We start from the raw sequence: 14736 nt of genomic DNA, 5'->3' as shown, positions 1-14736 counted from the left end.
TAATATTCATTTTATTGAGCTATATTCACATACCACGCAGTCATACAAAACAAATCATACATTCGATCGTTCACAGTCCCATTACATAGTTGTACATTCATCACCAAAATCAATCCCCGACACCCTCATTACCACACACACAAAAATAACCAGAATAATAAGTGAAGTGAAAGAGAGCAACTAAAGTAAAAAGGAACACTGGGCGCCCTTGTCTGTTTGTTTGTTTCCTTCTCCCACCTTTCCACTCATCCATCCACAAACTAGACAAAGGGGAGTGTGATCCCCATGGCCCCCCAATCCCACTGTCCCCCCTCATAAGCCACATTTTTATACAATTGTCTTCAAGATTCATGGGTTCTGGGTTGTAGTTTGATAATTTCAGGTATCCACCACCAGCTACCCCAATTCATCAGAACCTGAAAAGGGTTGTCTATATTGTGCATAAGAGTGCCCACCAGAGTGACCTCTCGGATCCTTTTGGAAACTCTCTGCCACTGAAGCTTATTTCATTTCCTTTCACATCCCCCTTTTGGTCAAGATGTTCTCCATCCCATGTTGCTGGGTCTACATTTCTCTCCGGGAGTCATATTCCACGTTGCCAGGGAGATTCACTACCCTGGGTGTCTGATCCCACATAGGGAGGAGGGCAGTGATTTCACCTTTCAAGTTGGCTTAGCTAGAGAGAGAGGGCCACATCTGAGCAACAAAGAGGCATTCGGGAGGAGGCTCTTAGGCACAATTATAGGGAGGCCTAGCCTCTCCTTTGCGGCAACAGTCTTCCCAAGGGCAAATCCCGTGGTAGAGGGCTCAATCCATCAAACCACCAGTCCCCTATGTCTGTAGGTGTGTTAGCAACCATCGAGGTAAGGCAGGCCAATACCCCTGCATTCTCCACCAGCTCCTCAAGGGGGCTCTGCATATTTTTTTCCTTGCTTTTTTTTTTTTTTAACTTTTTTTTCCTAAACTAACTGTATGAAAAATAAAAAAAATTAAAAAAAAATACAATAAAAGAACATTTCAAAGACACCATAACAAGGGAGTAAGAAAAAGACGACTAACCTAAGCTAACTACTTTACTTCCAACATGTTCCTACTCTAACCCAAGAAAGTAACCTAATATAACAACATTTCTGTGAACTTGTTCCTACTACACCCATCAGAAATTAACAGACCATAGTCATTCCTGGGCATTCCCAGAACGTTAAATTTACCCATGATAGCTTATCTGTTCTTCTTGGATTACTGTTCCCCCTTCCTTAACTGCTCTCTATCACTAGTTCCCCTACATTCTACATTATAAACCATTTATTTTACATTTTTCAAAGTTCACATTAGTGATAGCATATAATATTTCTCTTTTTGTGCCTGGCTTATTTCGCTCAGCATTATGTCTTCAAGGTTCATCCATGTTGTCATGTTCCACAACATCGTTCCTTCTTACTGCCGTGTAGTATTCCATTGTGTGTATACACATTTTATTTATCCACTCATCTGTTGAAGGACATTTGAGTTGTTTCCATCTCTTGGCAATTGTGAATAATGCTGCTATGAACATTGGCGTGCAGATATCTGGCCGTGTCACTGCTTTCCGATCTTCCGGGTATATACCGAGAAGTGCAATTGCTGAATTGAAGGGTATCTCTAGGTCTAGTTTTCTAAGGAACTGCCAGACTGACTTCCAGAGTGGCTGAACCATTATACAGTTCCACCAACAATGAATAAGAATTCCAATTTCTCCACATCCCCTTCAGCATTTGTAGATTCCTGTTTGTTTAATGGCAGCCATTCTAATTGGTGTGAGATGGTATCTCATGTGGTCTTAATTTGCATCTCTCTAATAGCTAGTGAAGCTGAACATTTTTTCGTGTGTTTCTTGGCCATTTGTATTTCCTCTTCAGGGAAGTGTCTTTTCATATCTTTTGCCCATTTTATAATTGGGCTGTCTGTACTATCGTCATTGAGTTGTAGGATTTCTTTATATATGCAAGATATCAGTCTTTTGTCAGATACATGGTTTCCAAAAATTTTTTCCCATTGAGTTGGCTGCCTCTTTACCTTTTTGAGAAATTCCTTTGAGGTACAGAAACTTCTAAGGTTGAGGAGTTCCCATTTATCTATTTTTTTCTTTTGTTGCTTGTGCTTTGAGTGTAAAGTCTAGGAAGGGTCTGCCTAATACAAGGTCTTGAAGATGTTTTCCTACATTATCTTCTAGGAGTTTTAAGGTACTTTCTTTTACATTGAGATCTTTGGTCCATTTTGAGTTAATTTGTGTGTAGGGTGTAAGGTAGGGGTCCTCTTTCATTCTTTTGGATATGGATATCCAACTGTCCCAGCCCCATTTGTTGAAAAGACCATTATGACTCAGTTCACTGACTTTGGGGGCCTTATTAAAGATCAGTCAGCCATAGATCTGAGGGTCTATCTCTGAATTCTCAATTCAATTCCATTGATCTATAAGTCTATCTTTGTGCCAGTACCATGCTGTTTTGACAACTGTGGCTTTATACTAAGCTTCAAAGTCAGGGAGTGTAAGTCCTCCCACTTGGTTTTTCTTTTTTAGAGTGTCTTTAGCAATTCGAGGCATCTTCCCTGTCCAAATAAATTTGATTACTAGCTTTTCCAAGTTTGCAAAGTAGGTTGATGGAATTTTGATTGGGATTGCATTGAATCTATAGATGAGTTTGGGTAGAATTGGCATCTTAATGACATTTAGCCTTCCTATCCATGAACATGGAATATTTTTCCATCTTTTAAGGTCCCCTTCTATTTCTTTTAGTAGAGTTACGTAGTTTTCTTTGTATAGGTCTTTTACATCTTTGGTTAAGTTTATTTCTAGGTACTTGATTTTTTTAGTTGCTATTGAAAATGGTATCTTTTTCTTGAGTGTCTCTTCAGTTTGTTCATTTCTAGCATATAGAAACATTAGATGATATATATTTAATCCACATAATGACCATGGTAGAAAGTGGTTATTAATCCCTTCATCTAGTAAATTCTCAGGGTCATAGAGCTAGGGAATGGTAGAGATCAAATTTGAATCTAGATCTGTGTAGCTCTAAATCCTGTAATTATTCCACATGCAGATATTTTATTTGTTCATCAAAGACATTCCAGGCCTACTCTATACTCTAGGAGTGATTAAAAAATTAACCATATATCTTCAATTCTTCTATCAAGGAGTTTATATCTAGTTTGAAGTGATAATTATATTATACCCAAAGAGTTATAAAACATAAACCCATTTGTATATTGCATGACTAGTAAATAAAATAGTCACCACAAACTGAAATCATTAGTGTGGGCTTTAGGGTAGATTTAAACTCAAAACAAAGAGAATATGGCAGATAGTTTGGCGTAGGAAATGAGTACTGGACTTAAGACAGCAAATATTAAATTAATCCTCTAACCTTTAACACCCAATTATGTTACAATATTTATAAATCTCTAAAAATATTAGTTTTTAACATCTTCAAAGAGGGGACAATAATACTGACTTCACTGAGTTGTTGTCAACATTAGTTAGAAAAATGCATGGGAAAGCAAGCAGTAAATTCCTAATCTAAATACAAAAGGCATTATCTTAGACAATGATATCTGTATTTTATTAGAATGCTGAATTCCAGTCATGTTTAAAGTAGATAAGATAGTTAACTGCAGTGTTGAAAGTCTTCAAAAAGAAAACACCAAAAATATTTGTTCTTGAATTTTATAATTCTTCTTTGAATTTATGATTCAACCATCTTTGAAATGATTGTTTGTATAGCTCACTGATGTTCAAGAGATAGCTAAACTCTTAAATAAGATTTTTTAGAGCTTTAGAAAGAAACAACATCCAAACTCTTTCCAAAAGAAACCTAAAAACAAACCAATGGAATAGGAAAGACATCTTTTCAGAATAGAAACACTCTCAAGTTTCACATAAATAAGATATATTCCAAAATGATAAATCCAAGGATTCTGATTGTACTGTCTTCCTTGGAAATGAAATTTAGTTTTTTTTTTTTTTTTAAAAAGGAACAGAGGACTCTACTCTATGTTTTTAATTAATTTACAACATATGGTTTCTTTGGTGTTTACTATGTGCTGGCAACTCAATATCTATTAACACATTCCATTCTCAAAGACCCTATAAGATAGTCGTTCCCATTTTACAGACATGGAAACTGAAGCCCAGAAGTTTAAGCGACATGCTAAAGGAAGAAACAGGACATATGCCTAGGTATTCTGATCCCAGAAATCTTGCTTTTAGCTATATAGTGTACTTTATACTATTTTGTTATATCATTCCCTGCTTTGCATTCTAAAGACATGTTAGAACCTCTCTGAAACCAATGTCCTCAAATATGTGCAGCACATCACCTTTTCATGAGCTTTGTCCATGCTGTTCCCTTGGCCTGGAAATCTCTTCCCCAGATATCCACAAAACACACCCTATCATCTTCTTCTAGCTTCTGTGCAGTAAACAGCACTTGGGAGTCCTTCCCTGGTCATCCTCTCACATATTATCCCTTTATCTACTATATTTTATTCTTTGTGTGTGCCACTCTTCGTGTCATGGTATAGATTTATTGGCTTTATTCCATCTTTCCTACCAGAATATAAGCTTAAATAACCCAAGATCTTTGTTTGTTTTGATAAAAAATGCCTAGAACAATGACTGGTATACTGCAGAAGCTCAATAAATAAGTGTTGAATGAATAAGTGATGATGAGCCAGGCACCATGCCAGCAACTTTGAATACATTATCTCATTTATTCTTCAAAACAGTCATGTTAAGTATGAGTGTCATCATTCCAATTTTCACACACTTGAGGAAATAGATTCAAAGAAGTCAAATAAATTTACCGAAGGCACGTAAGTGCTAAACAACCAAATCCAAAGAGAGGATTTGAATCCAGTTCCATATGACTTCAAAGTTCCTACTTTCTCCACTCTATCGTGCTGCCTTTCTAATCATTTTGAATCAGAAGCCAGGCAATGAGGCTATCTCTGCTTCAAGCCGTTATTTTATATAAAGACAAATGAGTTAGTTTAAGATCTCCATTAAATCCAGTCTGTGGTTTTGCACTTGTACTTCTTCATACCATTACAAACAAATCAAGGGTCTCTTTTTTTTTCTAACATATTTAATATACTTCCATATATCTTAGTAACTCTACTGAGATATGCAATATAAGTTCTTCATTAAACAATAATGTATAATTTCTTGAATATAGGGAGTTCAGTAGGTACATTTATTCTGAACCCTATGAATCCCAGGGCTAAGTCAGAATTATAAGGTGTTTTATAACACAGAAATGATACTCTGTTTTACAAGTGGCTTCACTTAACTTCACCCCATTCCATATAAATTTAATGCTCATATTAACTTTTTCCCTGTAAATTCCTTTTTTGAAGGCTTTATATTCTTTCAATATACAATCCTGACAGCATCCTGAGACATTTGTATAAGTGCTTGCTTGTTTGGCACTAATGCTCAATTTTAGGAACAGCCATATGATCATCTTTTAGTTTAAGATAACAGAATGCACCTTCAGGTTAAGATAACAGTCATGTAATGTAATAAATATAGAAGCTGTCTGACAAAAAAGATTTTTGTGGCTATCATCCCTAGGAGATGGAATGAGAAACTAATGCATTCAAATAAATAATATTTGCATTATTTCAAATGAAACTTCTGCTAAGTTGAATATTTCCAACTGTTTGAGTTGAATATTTAAACATGCACTGATGGGTGGGAATAATTTCCGTAAGTTAATTTTTGCAAGCTCATTTGAGAAACTCAGGAGGTAAATACCTGGGTTTAGGAACATGCATCATATATGAGAACTGTGAAAATACGTGTACTTATTGGAGTAGGATAAAATTTAATTGGACATGTAACAAATTTGATGATAGAAATTTGAGTGATTATGGTTCAATGTGTAAACACACACAATATACACACATATATACAAACAATACCATACATATACATACATATATATGTGTGTGTGTGTGGTATTGTACAAAACAACTTCTGGAAAATATCTTAGTTGCATTAAAAAGATTAATCAACAGATTTAGGACCGATAGCCATGATAAGATAAAATAACATTCAACACAGCTAAAGTTGGATACGAAGCAAAAAAAAAAAAAATCCATTTTAGTCCTGTCACTGATTTTTTTCTGGTCATAAAGACACTAAAAGCCTCCAGATTCAGGCTAAAGTTTGTTTTGTTTTTCTTTTTCAGTAACTCATTTTAAAAGGTTAGACAAATCAGCAAATATACATGGACTTCTCTTATAGAGTAAAATGAGAAGTTTGGATTATATGATCTCTAAGTTGCTTGCAAACTATAAGTGAATTTTGTGAATATAACCAATATCAAGTCTTTAAAATCTTGAATGGAAGAGTTTTGAATAACTGAAAGATTTAGGAGAATATCTAATCCACTAATTCTCAAATACTGTTCATCACTGAGATTGCATAAAGAGCCATTGAAACATGTAGTGCCTCCAGCCCCAATCCAGGTTTCTCCTTCTGTCCATCTGAGGTTGGGCCATGGAATATGCATGTGTTAATACTTCCTGGATAAATATCAGATAAACAATGGATATGAGAAAACTGAAGTTAAATCATTAGCTCGTTTTCTCAATATTTAGAATTTTATGTTGACTAAATTTTAAGAGAACTTAAACTAGAGAATACGTTTCCTTGATTCTTTGTTTAAGATAAAAATTGTTGGCTGTCTTGTGAAGGGATACTTTCCATCTCTAAAACTGAGTGGAGACACAGGCCCACTCTAAGCTGAGATTTAATCAAAAGATCCAAGAATTCTTCCCCTTGCCACAGTTACTACCCTATCAATGGGGCTGTAATAAAGTAACACTGAAGTACATCTGAGTACCAAAATGTGCAGACTCCATTTAAGAAGGAGTTCTTATGGAAATCCAAAGATAGCAGAATAATAGAGTGGAATAAGGGAAATTACAGAAAATATTTGTGGGGTGCGGGGGGGGGGCACATACAGCTACAGAAAACATTAAAAACACAAACTAACTCCTAAACAGATTAACAAAAAACCTCACCAAGTGTCTATTTACCTCCATTCCAAATACCCATTACAACATATCAAGCTTTCAAAAAAATTAAAAAGACATTCTAAAAGCCAAGAAAAACAATGGTATGAAGAGTCAAAGTCAAGAACCAGTCAGAAGTGGCACAGGTTTTGGATTTATCAGAATGTGGTGGTTTAAAGACATATGTGCCATAGAAAAATAAGTTATTAAATTTAATCCATTCCTGTTGGTTTGAACCCATTGTAAGTAGGATGCTTTGATGAGGTTACTTCAGTTAAGGTGTGACCTACCTCAATCAGAATGGATTTTAATCCTATTACTGGAGCCTTATAAGCAGAATGAAACTCAGACACAGAGAGAGAAAGCCACAGGAAGCAAGAAGCTGAAACATAACCTAGAAGAGAAGGAAGAGACCAGGAGATGCCACCGTTGCCTTGCCATGAGACAAAGGAACCAAAGATCGCAGATAGCCAGTCCCAGGAGGTCACAGACTTCGGGGAAAAAGCATTGCCTTGATGATACCTTGATTTGGACATTTTCCTGACCCCAAAACCATGGTTGAATAAATTTGTATTGTTTTACCTGACCAGTTTCATAATATTTCCTTAAGTAGCCCAGGAAACTAAAACAGATTTTGGCACTAGGAGACTGAAGTGCTGTTATTGCAAATACCAGAAATGTGAAAACAGCTTTCAAATTGAGTAATGGGGAAGAGGCTGAAAGAATTGTGAGTCACTTGAAAGAAAAGGCCTAGATTGCTTTGAAGAGACTGGTGGTAGAAATATGGATGCTAAAGTTACTTCTGATAAGGCTATGTATGCTAAAGATACTTCTGAAGAGGCTTTAGAAAGAAACAATGTGTTATTGGAAACTGGAGGAAAGGAGATCCTTGTTTTAAAGTGGTAGAGAACTTGGCAAAATTGATTTCTGACATCAGATGGAAGGCAGAATTTGAAAATGATGAACTTGGATGTTTAGTTGAGGAGATTTTCAAGCTTAGTGTGGAAAATGCAACCTGGTTTCTCTTTGCAGCTTATAGTACAATGGAAGAGGAAAGGGATAAGCTGAGAACTGAACTCCTGGGCACAAAGAAACCAGATATATTTTTGGAAAATTCTGAGCTTCCAGATAGCAAATCCCCAGAGAACAGTGCTCCATCTGAGGGTTAAACTAAACATGCATCCAGTCAGCCATTTCCATGCAAGTCAGGACTGGAGGTGCAGTTATCCAGGAAGGAGCTGTGGAAAGTCCTACCATCTGATGGTGTGGACCCCTGTGAATTACATGCAAAAAACAAGTTTTTGCATAATTTGGATGAATGGTCACACTGCCAGTCTGGACTAAAAAGACAGAAAAGGGACAGTTCAAGGAAAAATAACTTCAATGGCAGAACCATGGAAGTTGAGGTCTGGACCAAAGACATCTTCTCAGCCTCAAAAACATAAGCATATAAATTCCCATTGTTTAGCCCAACCCATTCTCAGTATTTGCTTAAGCAGCCTAGGAAAACATAAAAAAAGACCTAGACAGGGATATTGATATAACATTGATTAATATGTTAAAGGCTCTAATTGAAAAAGTACACAATATGCAGGAACATATGGGTAATGTAAGGAGAAAAATAGATACTTTGAGGATCAAAATGAATTGCTATAAACACTGTAACTAAGATAAATCATGATTTTGTTGGACTCATCAGTCAACTGGACATGGCTGAGGAAAGACTTTTGAGTTTGGAAATATGTCAATAGAATATTCCAAAACTGAAATGCAGAGAATAAAAAGAATGAACAAAAACCTGACCAGAAGACCTTAGAACTGTGGGACAATTCTAAGAGGTATAACAAATGCATAGTTGTAGTACCAGAAGAAGCAGAAAGAAAATGCAGCCAAAGAAATATTCAAAGTAATAATAACCAAGAACTTTGCAAAATTAATGACAGACAAACAGCAGACCCAGGAATCTCAAAGAACATCAAGCAGGATAAATACAAAAAATCTACACTGAGACGTATCGTAGTCAAACTGCAGAAAACCAAAGACAAAGATATATTCTTAAAAAAAGCCAGTGGAATTGGGGAATTTACCTAAACAGAAACAAGGCAACCATGCAATCAGGAATGACTGAAGTGAAATCTTTGAAGTGTTGGGAGAAAAACAACAGAAAACATGAACCTAGAGTCCTATACCAACAAAATTTAAGGGGAAGTAGACTTTCTCACGCAAACAAAAACTGAGGAAATTCATTGCCAGCAGACTTGGCTTGCAAAATATGTTAAAAGAAGATCTTCAGGGAGAAAGAATTATATAGGTCAAAACTCAGATCTCTATGAAGAATAGAGTCACAGAAGAATAAATGAAGGTGTATATATGATGTCCCCCAGAAAAAGCCATGTTCTTTGATGCAATCTTGTAGGGGCAGACATATCAGTGGGGATTAAGTTCAAACGTTTGGATTAGGGTGTTTCTGTGGAGATGTGCCCCACCCAACTGTGGGTGATGACTCTGATTGGATAATTTCCATGGAGATGTTACCCCACCCATTCAGGGTAGGTCTAAATTAAATCACTGGAGCCATATAAATGAGCTGACAAACAGAAGGAACTCAGTGCAGCTGACAGTGACATTTTGAAGAGGAGCTACGCCAAGAGGGACACTTTGCAGAATGCACAGCAGCTGAGAGAGTAGCTGCAGATGAGAGACAGTTTGAAGATGGCTGTTGGAAGCAGACTCTTGCTCCAGAGAAGCTAAGAAAGGACAAACACCACAAGAGCAACTAAGAGAGACATTTTTGAGGAACTGCAGCCTAGAGACGAATGTCCTGGGAAAAAGCCATTTTGAAACCAGAACTTTGGAGCAGACGCTAGCCACATGCCTTCCCAGCTAACAGAGGTTTTCCAGACACCATTGGCCAATCTCTAGTGAAGGTACCCAATTGCTGATGTGTTTACCTTGGACACTTTATGGCCTTACAACTGTAACTGTTTAAGCAAATAAACCCCTTTTTGTAAAAGCCAATCCATCTCTGGTGTTTTGCATTCTGGCAGCATTAGCAAACTAGAAAGAAGGTAAAAGGAAATATTTTATTTTTCTTATTCTCAATTAATCTGCTAGATAACTGCTTGTTCAAAGTAATAAGAGTAACAATGTATTGGGTGATTGTAGTAGAAAGATGAGTGAAACAAATGTCAGCAGTGTTATAAGGGATGGGAAGGAAGAATTAGGATTACTGTTATAAGGAAACTGTACTGCCTATACAGCTATACACTGTTGTTTGAAAGTGGACTTAGATTAGTTGTAAATGTCTACTCCAAATTCTAGGACAACCCCTAACTAATTTAAAAAGAAGTGTAACTGATATGCTGAGAGAAGTTAAATTGGAATCATAGAAAATACTCAAAATCAGAGAAGACAGAAAATAAGGAGGAAATAAAGAAACAAAGTACAAGGACAATGAATAGAAAACAGTTACAAACTTGGTAGATATTAAGTCAACTATATTAAAAATCATTTTAAATATGAATGATTTAAATACATCCATAAAAGACAGACTTTGTTAAAGTGGTTAAAAAACAAAACAAAGAAACAAACAAAAAAAAAAAAACAAGACCCAGCTATATGTTTATATATACAAACTTTCAATAGAAAAACACAGGTTAAAAGTAAAGGAATAGAAAATATATAAGGTGTTAATAATAACTGAAAGAAAGCTGAATGGCTATACTAGTTTCAAATTAAAAACTTCAGAACAAGGAAAATCATCAGGAATGAAATGGGGCATGACATAATGATAAAGGGATCAATTCACCGAGGAGACAGAGCAATCCAAAAGTATATATGCTAAACAGAACACAAAATATGTGATACAAACAGAATTCATGGCAAACAGACAAATCCACTATTATAGTTGGAAATTTCAACATTCCTCTTTTAGGAATTGACAGATTAATCAAGCAGAAAATCAGTAAGGATATAGGTGACCTGAACACTACCATCAATCAAATTGATCTAATTGACATTTAAAGAATGTTTCATCCTACAACAGCAGAATACACACCATTCTCAAGTTCAAATGGAAGATTCACTGAGATAGACTCCATTCAGAGTCATAAAACACATCATAAATCTAAAAGAATGGAATTCATACAAACCATAGATTATAGAAAATAATAAACTGGAAACCAATAACCAACAGGTTGCTGGAAAATTACTGAATATTAACAAAATAAACAATATACTTCTAAATAACACATGAGTCAAAGAAGTCTCAAGAGTATTTTCAAAACTATTTTCAACCCACTGTAAATGAAAATATAACTTAGAATATACGATATGCAGTGAAAGAAATACAGGAACATTTTTATCATTAAATGTATATATTAGAAGAAGAAGAAAGAACTAAAACCAGTAACCTTAGAAAGTTTTAAAAAAAGCAATTTAAATTTAAAGTAACCAAAAGGAAAGCAACAGTAAAAATCAAGCAGAAATCAATAAAACTGAAAACAGGAAAATAATAGAGAAAATCAACTAGTTCTCTGAAAAGTAAATAAAATTGGTAAACTTCTAGCCAGACTAACCAAAAAAAAAAAAGAAGAAGAATGCACAAATTGCTACTATTAGAAAAGAAGGATTGATCATGACAGCTGATTCCATGCACATCAAATGACTAATGAAGGAATATTATGAAAACTCTATGCCCACAAATTTGATAACTTAGATGACATGGTCAAATTCCTTGAAAGACACAAATTATCAAAACTTACACAAAGAGAAATGCGTAATCCCAATAGGCATATTCTACTAAATACATAGAGTCAATAACTGAAAACTTGATCTTCCAGATAGCTAATAACCACTATCTTTTCTAGAAAATTGAAGCAGAGCGAATGCTTTCTAACTCATTCTGAGGCCTGCATTACCCTACTACCAAACCTGGAGAAATATATTATAAGAAAACTACAGACAAGTATCTCTCCTGAAATTATGTGCAAAAATCCTTAAACTGAATCCAATAATATATAAATAGAATTATGCACCCAAACAAAGTGGTATTATTCCAAGTGTACAAGACTGGCTCAGTCTTTGAAAATCAATTAATGTAATCCATCACACCTACAGAATAAAGAAGGAAAATCATAAGTCAAATCAATTGATGCAGGAAAAGCATTTGACAATAATCTAGCGCACATTTATCCATTAAAAAAACTCAACAAATCAGGACTACAGGAGAACTTCCTCAAGTTGATAAAGAACAACTACAAAGAACCTATGTCTAACAATGTAAAACCTAAAGGTGAGAAATTGGATTCTTTTTTCTAAGATCTGGAAGTGAAATAAGAAAAAGAAGTAAAATGTATACAGAATGGGCAGGAAGAAACAAAACTGACTTGTTCACAAACTACATGATTGTGTATATATACAGACCCAAGAAATTGATTAAAAAAAAAACAAAAACTCCTAGAAGTGATGAGTAATTTTAGCAGGGTCAAAGGGTACACGGCTAATATACAATAGGCAATTGTTAACTATATATTAACAATGAAAATTTGGAATTTGAAATTAAAAAAATACTCTTTACAATAGCAGCAAAAATGAAATACTTTGGTATAAATCTAACAAAACTGTACAGGATATATAAGCAGAAAACTGCAAAACTCTGATGAAAGAAATCAAAGAAGATCTAAATAAGGGGAGAGATATTCAGCACTCATGAATTGCAAGACACCTTTTTCTAATGTCAGTCTTCCCAACTTGACCTATTTTCAAAATCACAGCAAGCTATTGTGTGGCTAGCCATAAATAGATTCTAAAGTTGTGGCTGTTGTTGTTGTTGCTGTTTTAATAGTAAAGGCAAAGACCCAGAAGAGCAGACACAATAGTGAAGAAGAAGAACACGATTAGAGGTCTTATAGTACAAGACTTCAAGACATACTATAAAGCTACAGTAACCAAAGCAGCATGATATTGATCAAAAATAGATTCTTATATCAATGGAGAAGACTAGGGAGACATGAAATAGACTCCCATAAATTTAGCCAACTGATGTTTGACAAAGAAGCAAAGGCAATTCAATGGATAAATGGCACTAGAACAATTCAGCATCCATGTGCAAAAAAGTAAAAATAAAAAGGAATCTAGACACAGACCTTAGACTTTTCTCAAAAATTAAGTGAAAATGGATAATAGACCTAAATCTAAAGTAGAAAACCACAAAAATTCTAAAAGAGAGCATAGGAGAAAACCTACATTTGTGTGATGGTTAGGTCCATGTGTAACTTGGCCCAGATAATGGTGCCCAGTCATGTTCAAGCAAGCACTGGCCTGTTACTAAGAGGACATTTTGTGGATTGAAATAATCAGTAAGTTGATCATATCTATGCCTGGTTATATCTACAATCAACTAAGTAGAGTGTCTTCAGCAATGAGAGACATTTAATCCAATCAGTTGAAGGCTATAAAAGGAGAAGTCATAACTTCAGCATTAGAAGAGGGAACTTTCGTCTCTGCTTTAGCCAGCCAGCCTCTCCTGGGGAATTCATCAAAGACCTTCATCACAGTTGCCAGCTAGTGGCCTGCCCTATGGAATTTGGACCCGTGCATCCCCACAGTTGCATGAGACACTGTATAAAATTTTACAGTATTTAAAGATATCTCCTGATGTCTGTAACCTTGCAGACATAATGTTGAGTGAAATAAGTCAGATGAAAAAGGAGAGACATTATGTTACCACTAATGTGAACTCTGTGAAAAATGTAAAACAAGTATCCTATATTGTAGAATATAGAGGACTTAGAGATAGACAGCAGTTAATGAAGGGGGGATTATAATTTAATAAGAAAAGATAAGATATTGAGGGTAAGCCTAATGATATGGGAATGCTCAGGAATTACTATGGTTTGTTAATTTTCTTGTGGTATGGGAGGAGCATATTGGAAACAATGAAGTTATTTCAGGATATTTGTTTTCCCTATTCCTTTGTTTTATTTTGTCTGGAAATATTTTTTTTTAATTGTTTGATAAAGTTAATCAAAAATAATAAATACATTTAATGACAAAAAAGATAAGCCATAGACCTGGAGAAGATATTTGCAAAACATGTATCTAATAAAGGACATGTATCCAAAATATAAAAAGAACACTTAAATCTCATACACAAGAAAACAAAAATAAATTTTAATGGGCAAAGATCTGAGCATACAACTCATTGAAGAAGAGATACAGATGGCAAATAAGCATATGAAAAGATGAACATCAGCTGTCACTAGAGAATTGCAAATGAAACAAAAAATGTGGTACAACTACACATGTATTGGAACAGCTATAATCCAAAAAACTGACAACAGCAAATGCTGACAAGGATGTGGAGCAATAAGAACTCTCACTTATTGCTGGTGGGAATGCAAATTGGTCTGCAGCTTGGCAGTTTCTTTCAAAGCTAAACATAATCTTACCATATGACCCAGCAACTGCACTTCTAGATATTTACCCTATTTATGTGAAAACTTATGTCCCATAAAAACCTGAGCATGAAGTATAGAAGATGGCGGTTAGCTGAGACAGGGCGAAAAATACGCCTCTGTGAAAAACACTAGCTAAAAACCAGAAAGTGACCTAGAATACCAGTTACAGCGATGCACCAAATGGATGAGGGCTCCTAGCTCCAGAGGGACCGTA

Source organism: Choloepus didactylus, chromosome 6, assembly GCF_015220235.1.
Source record: "Choloepus didactylus isolate mChoDid1 chromosome 6, mChoDid1.pri, whole genome shotgun sequence".
Lineage (NCBI taxonomy): Eukaryota > Metazoa > Chordata > Mammalia > Pilosa > Megalonychidae > Choloepus > Choloepus didactylus.
The sequence above is the reverse complement of the archived record's forward strand: the minus strand, read 5'-3'. Positions refer to the sequence as shown.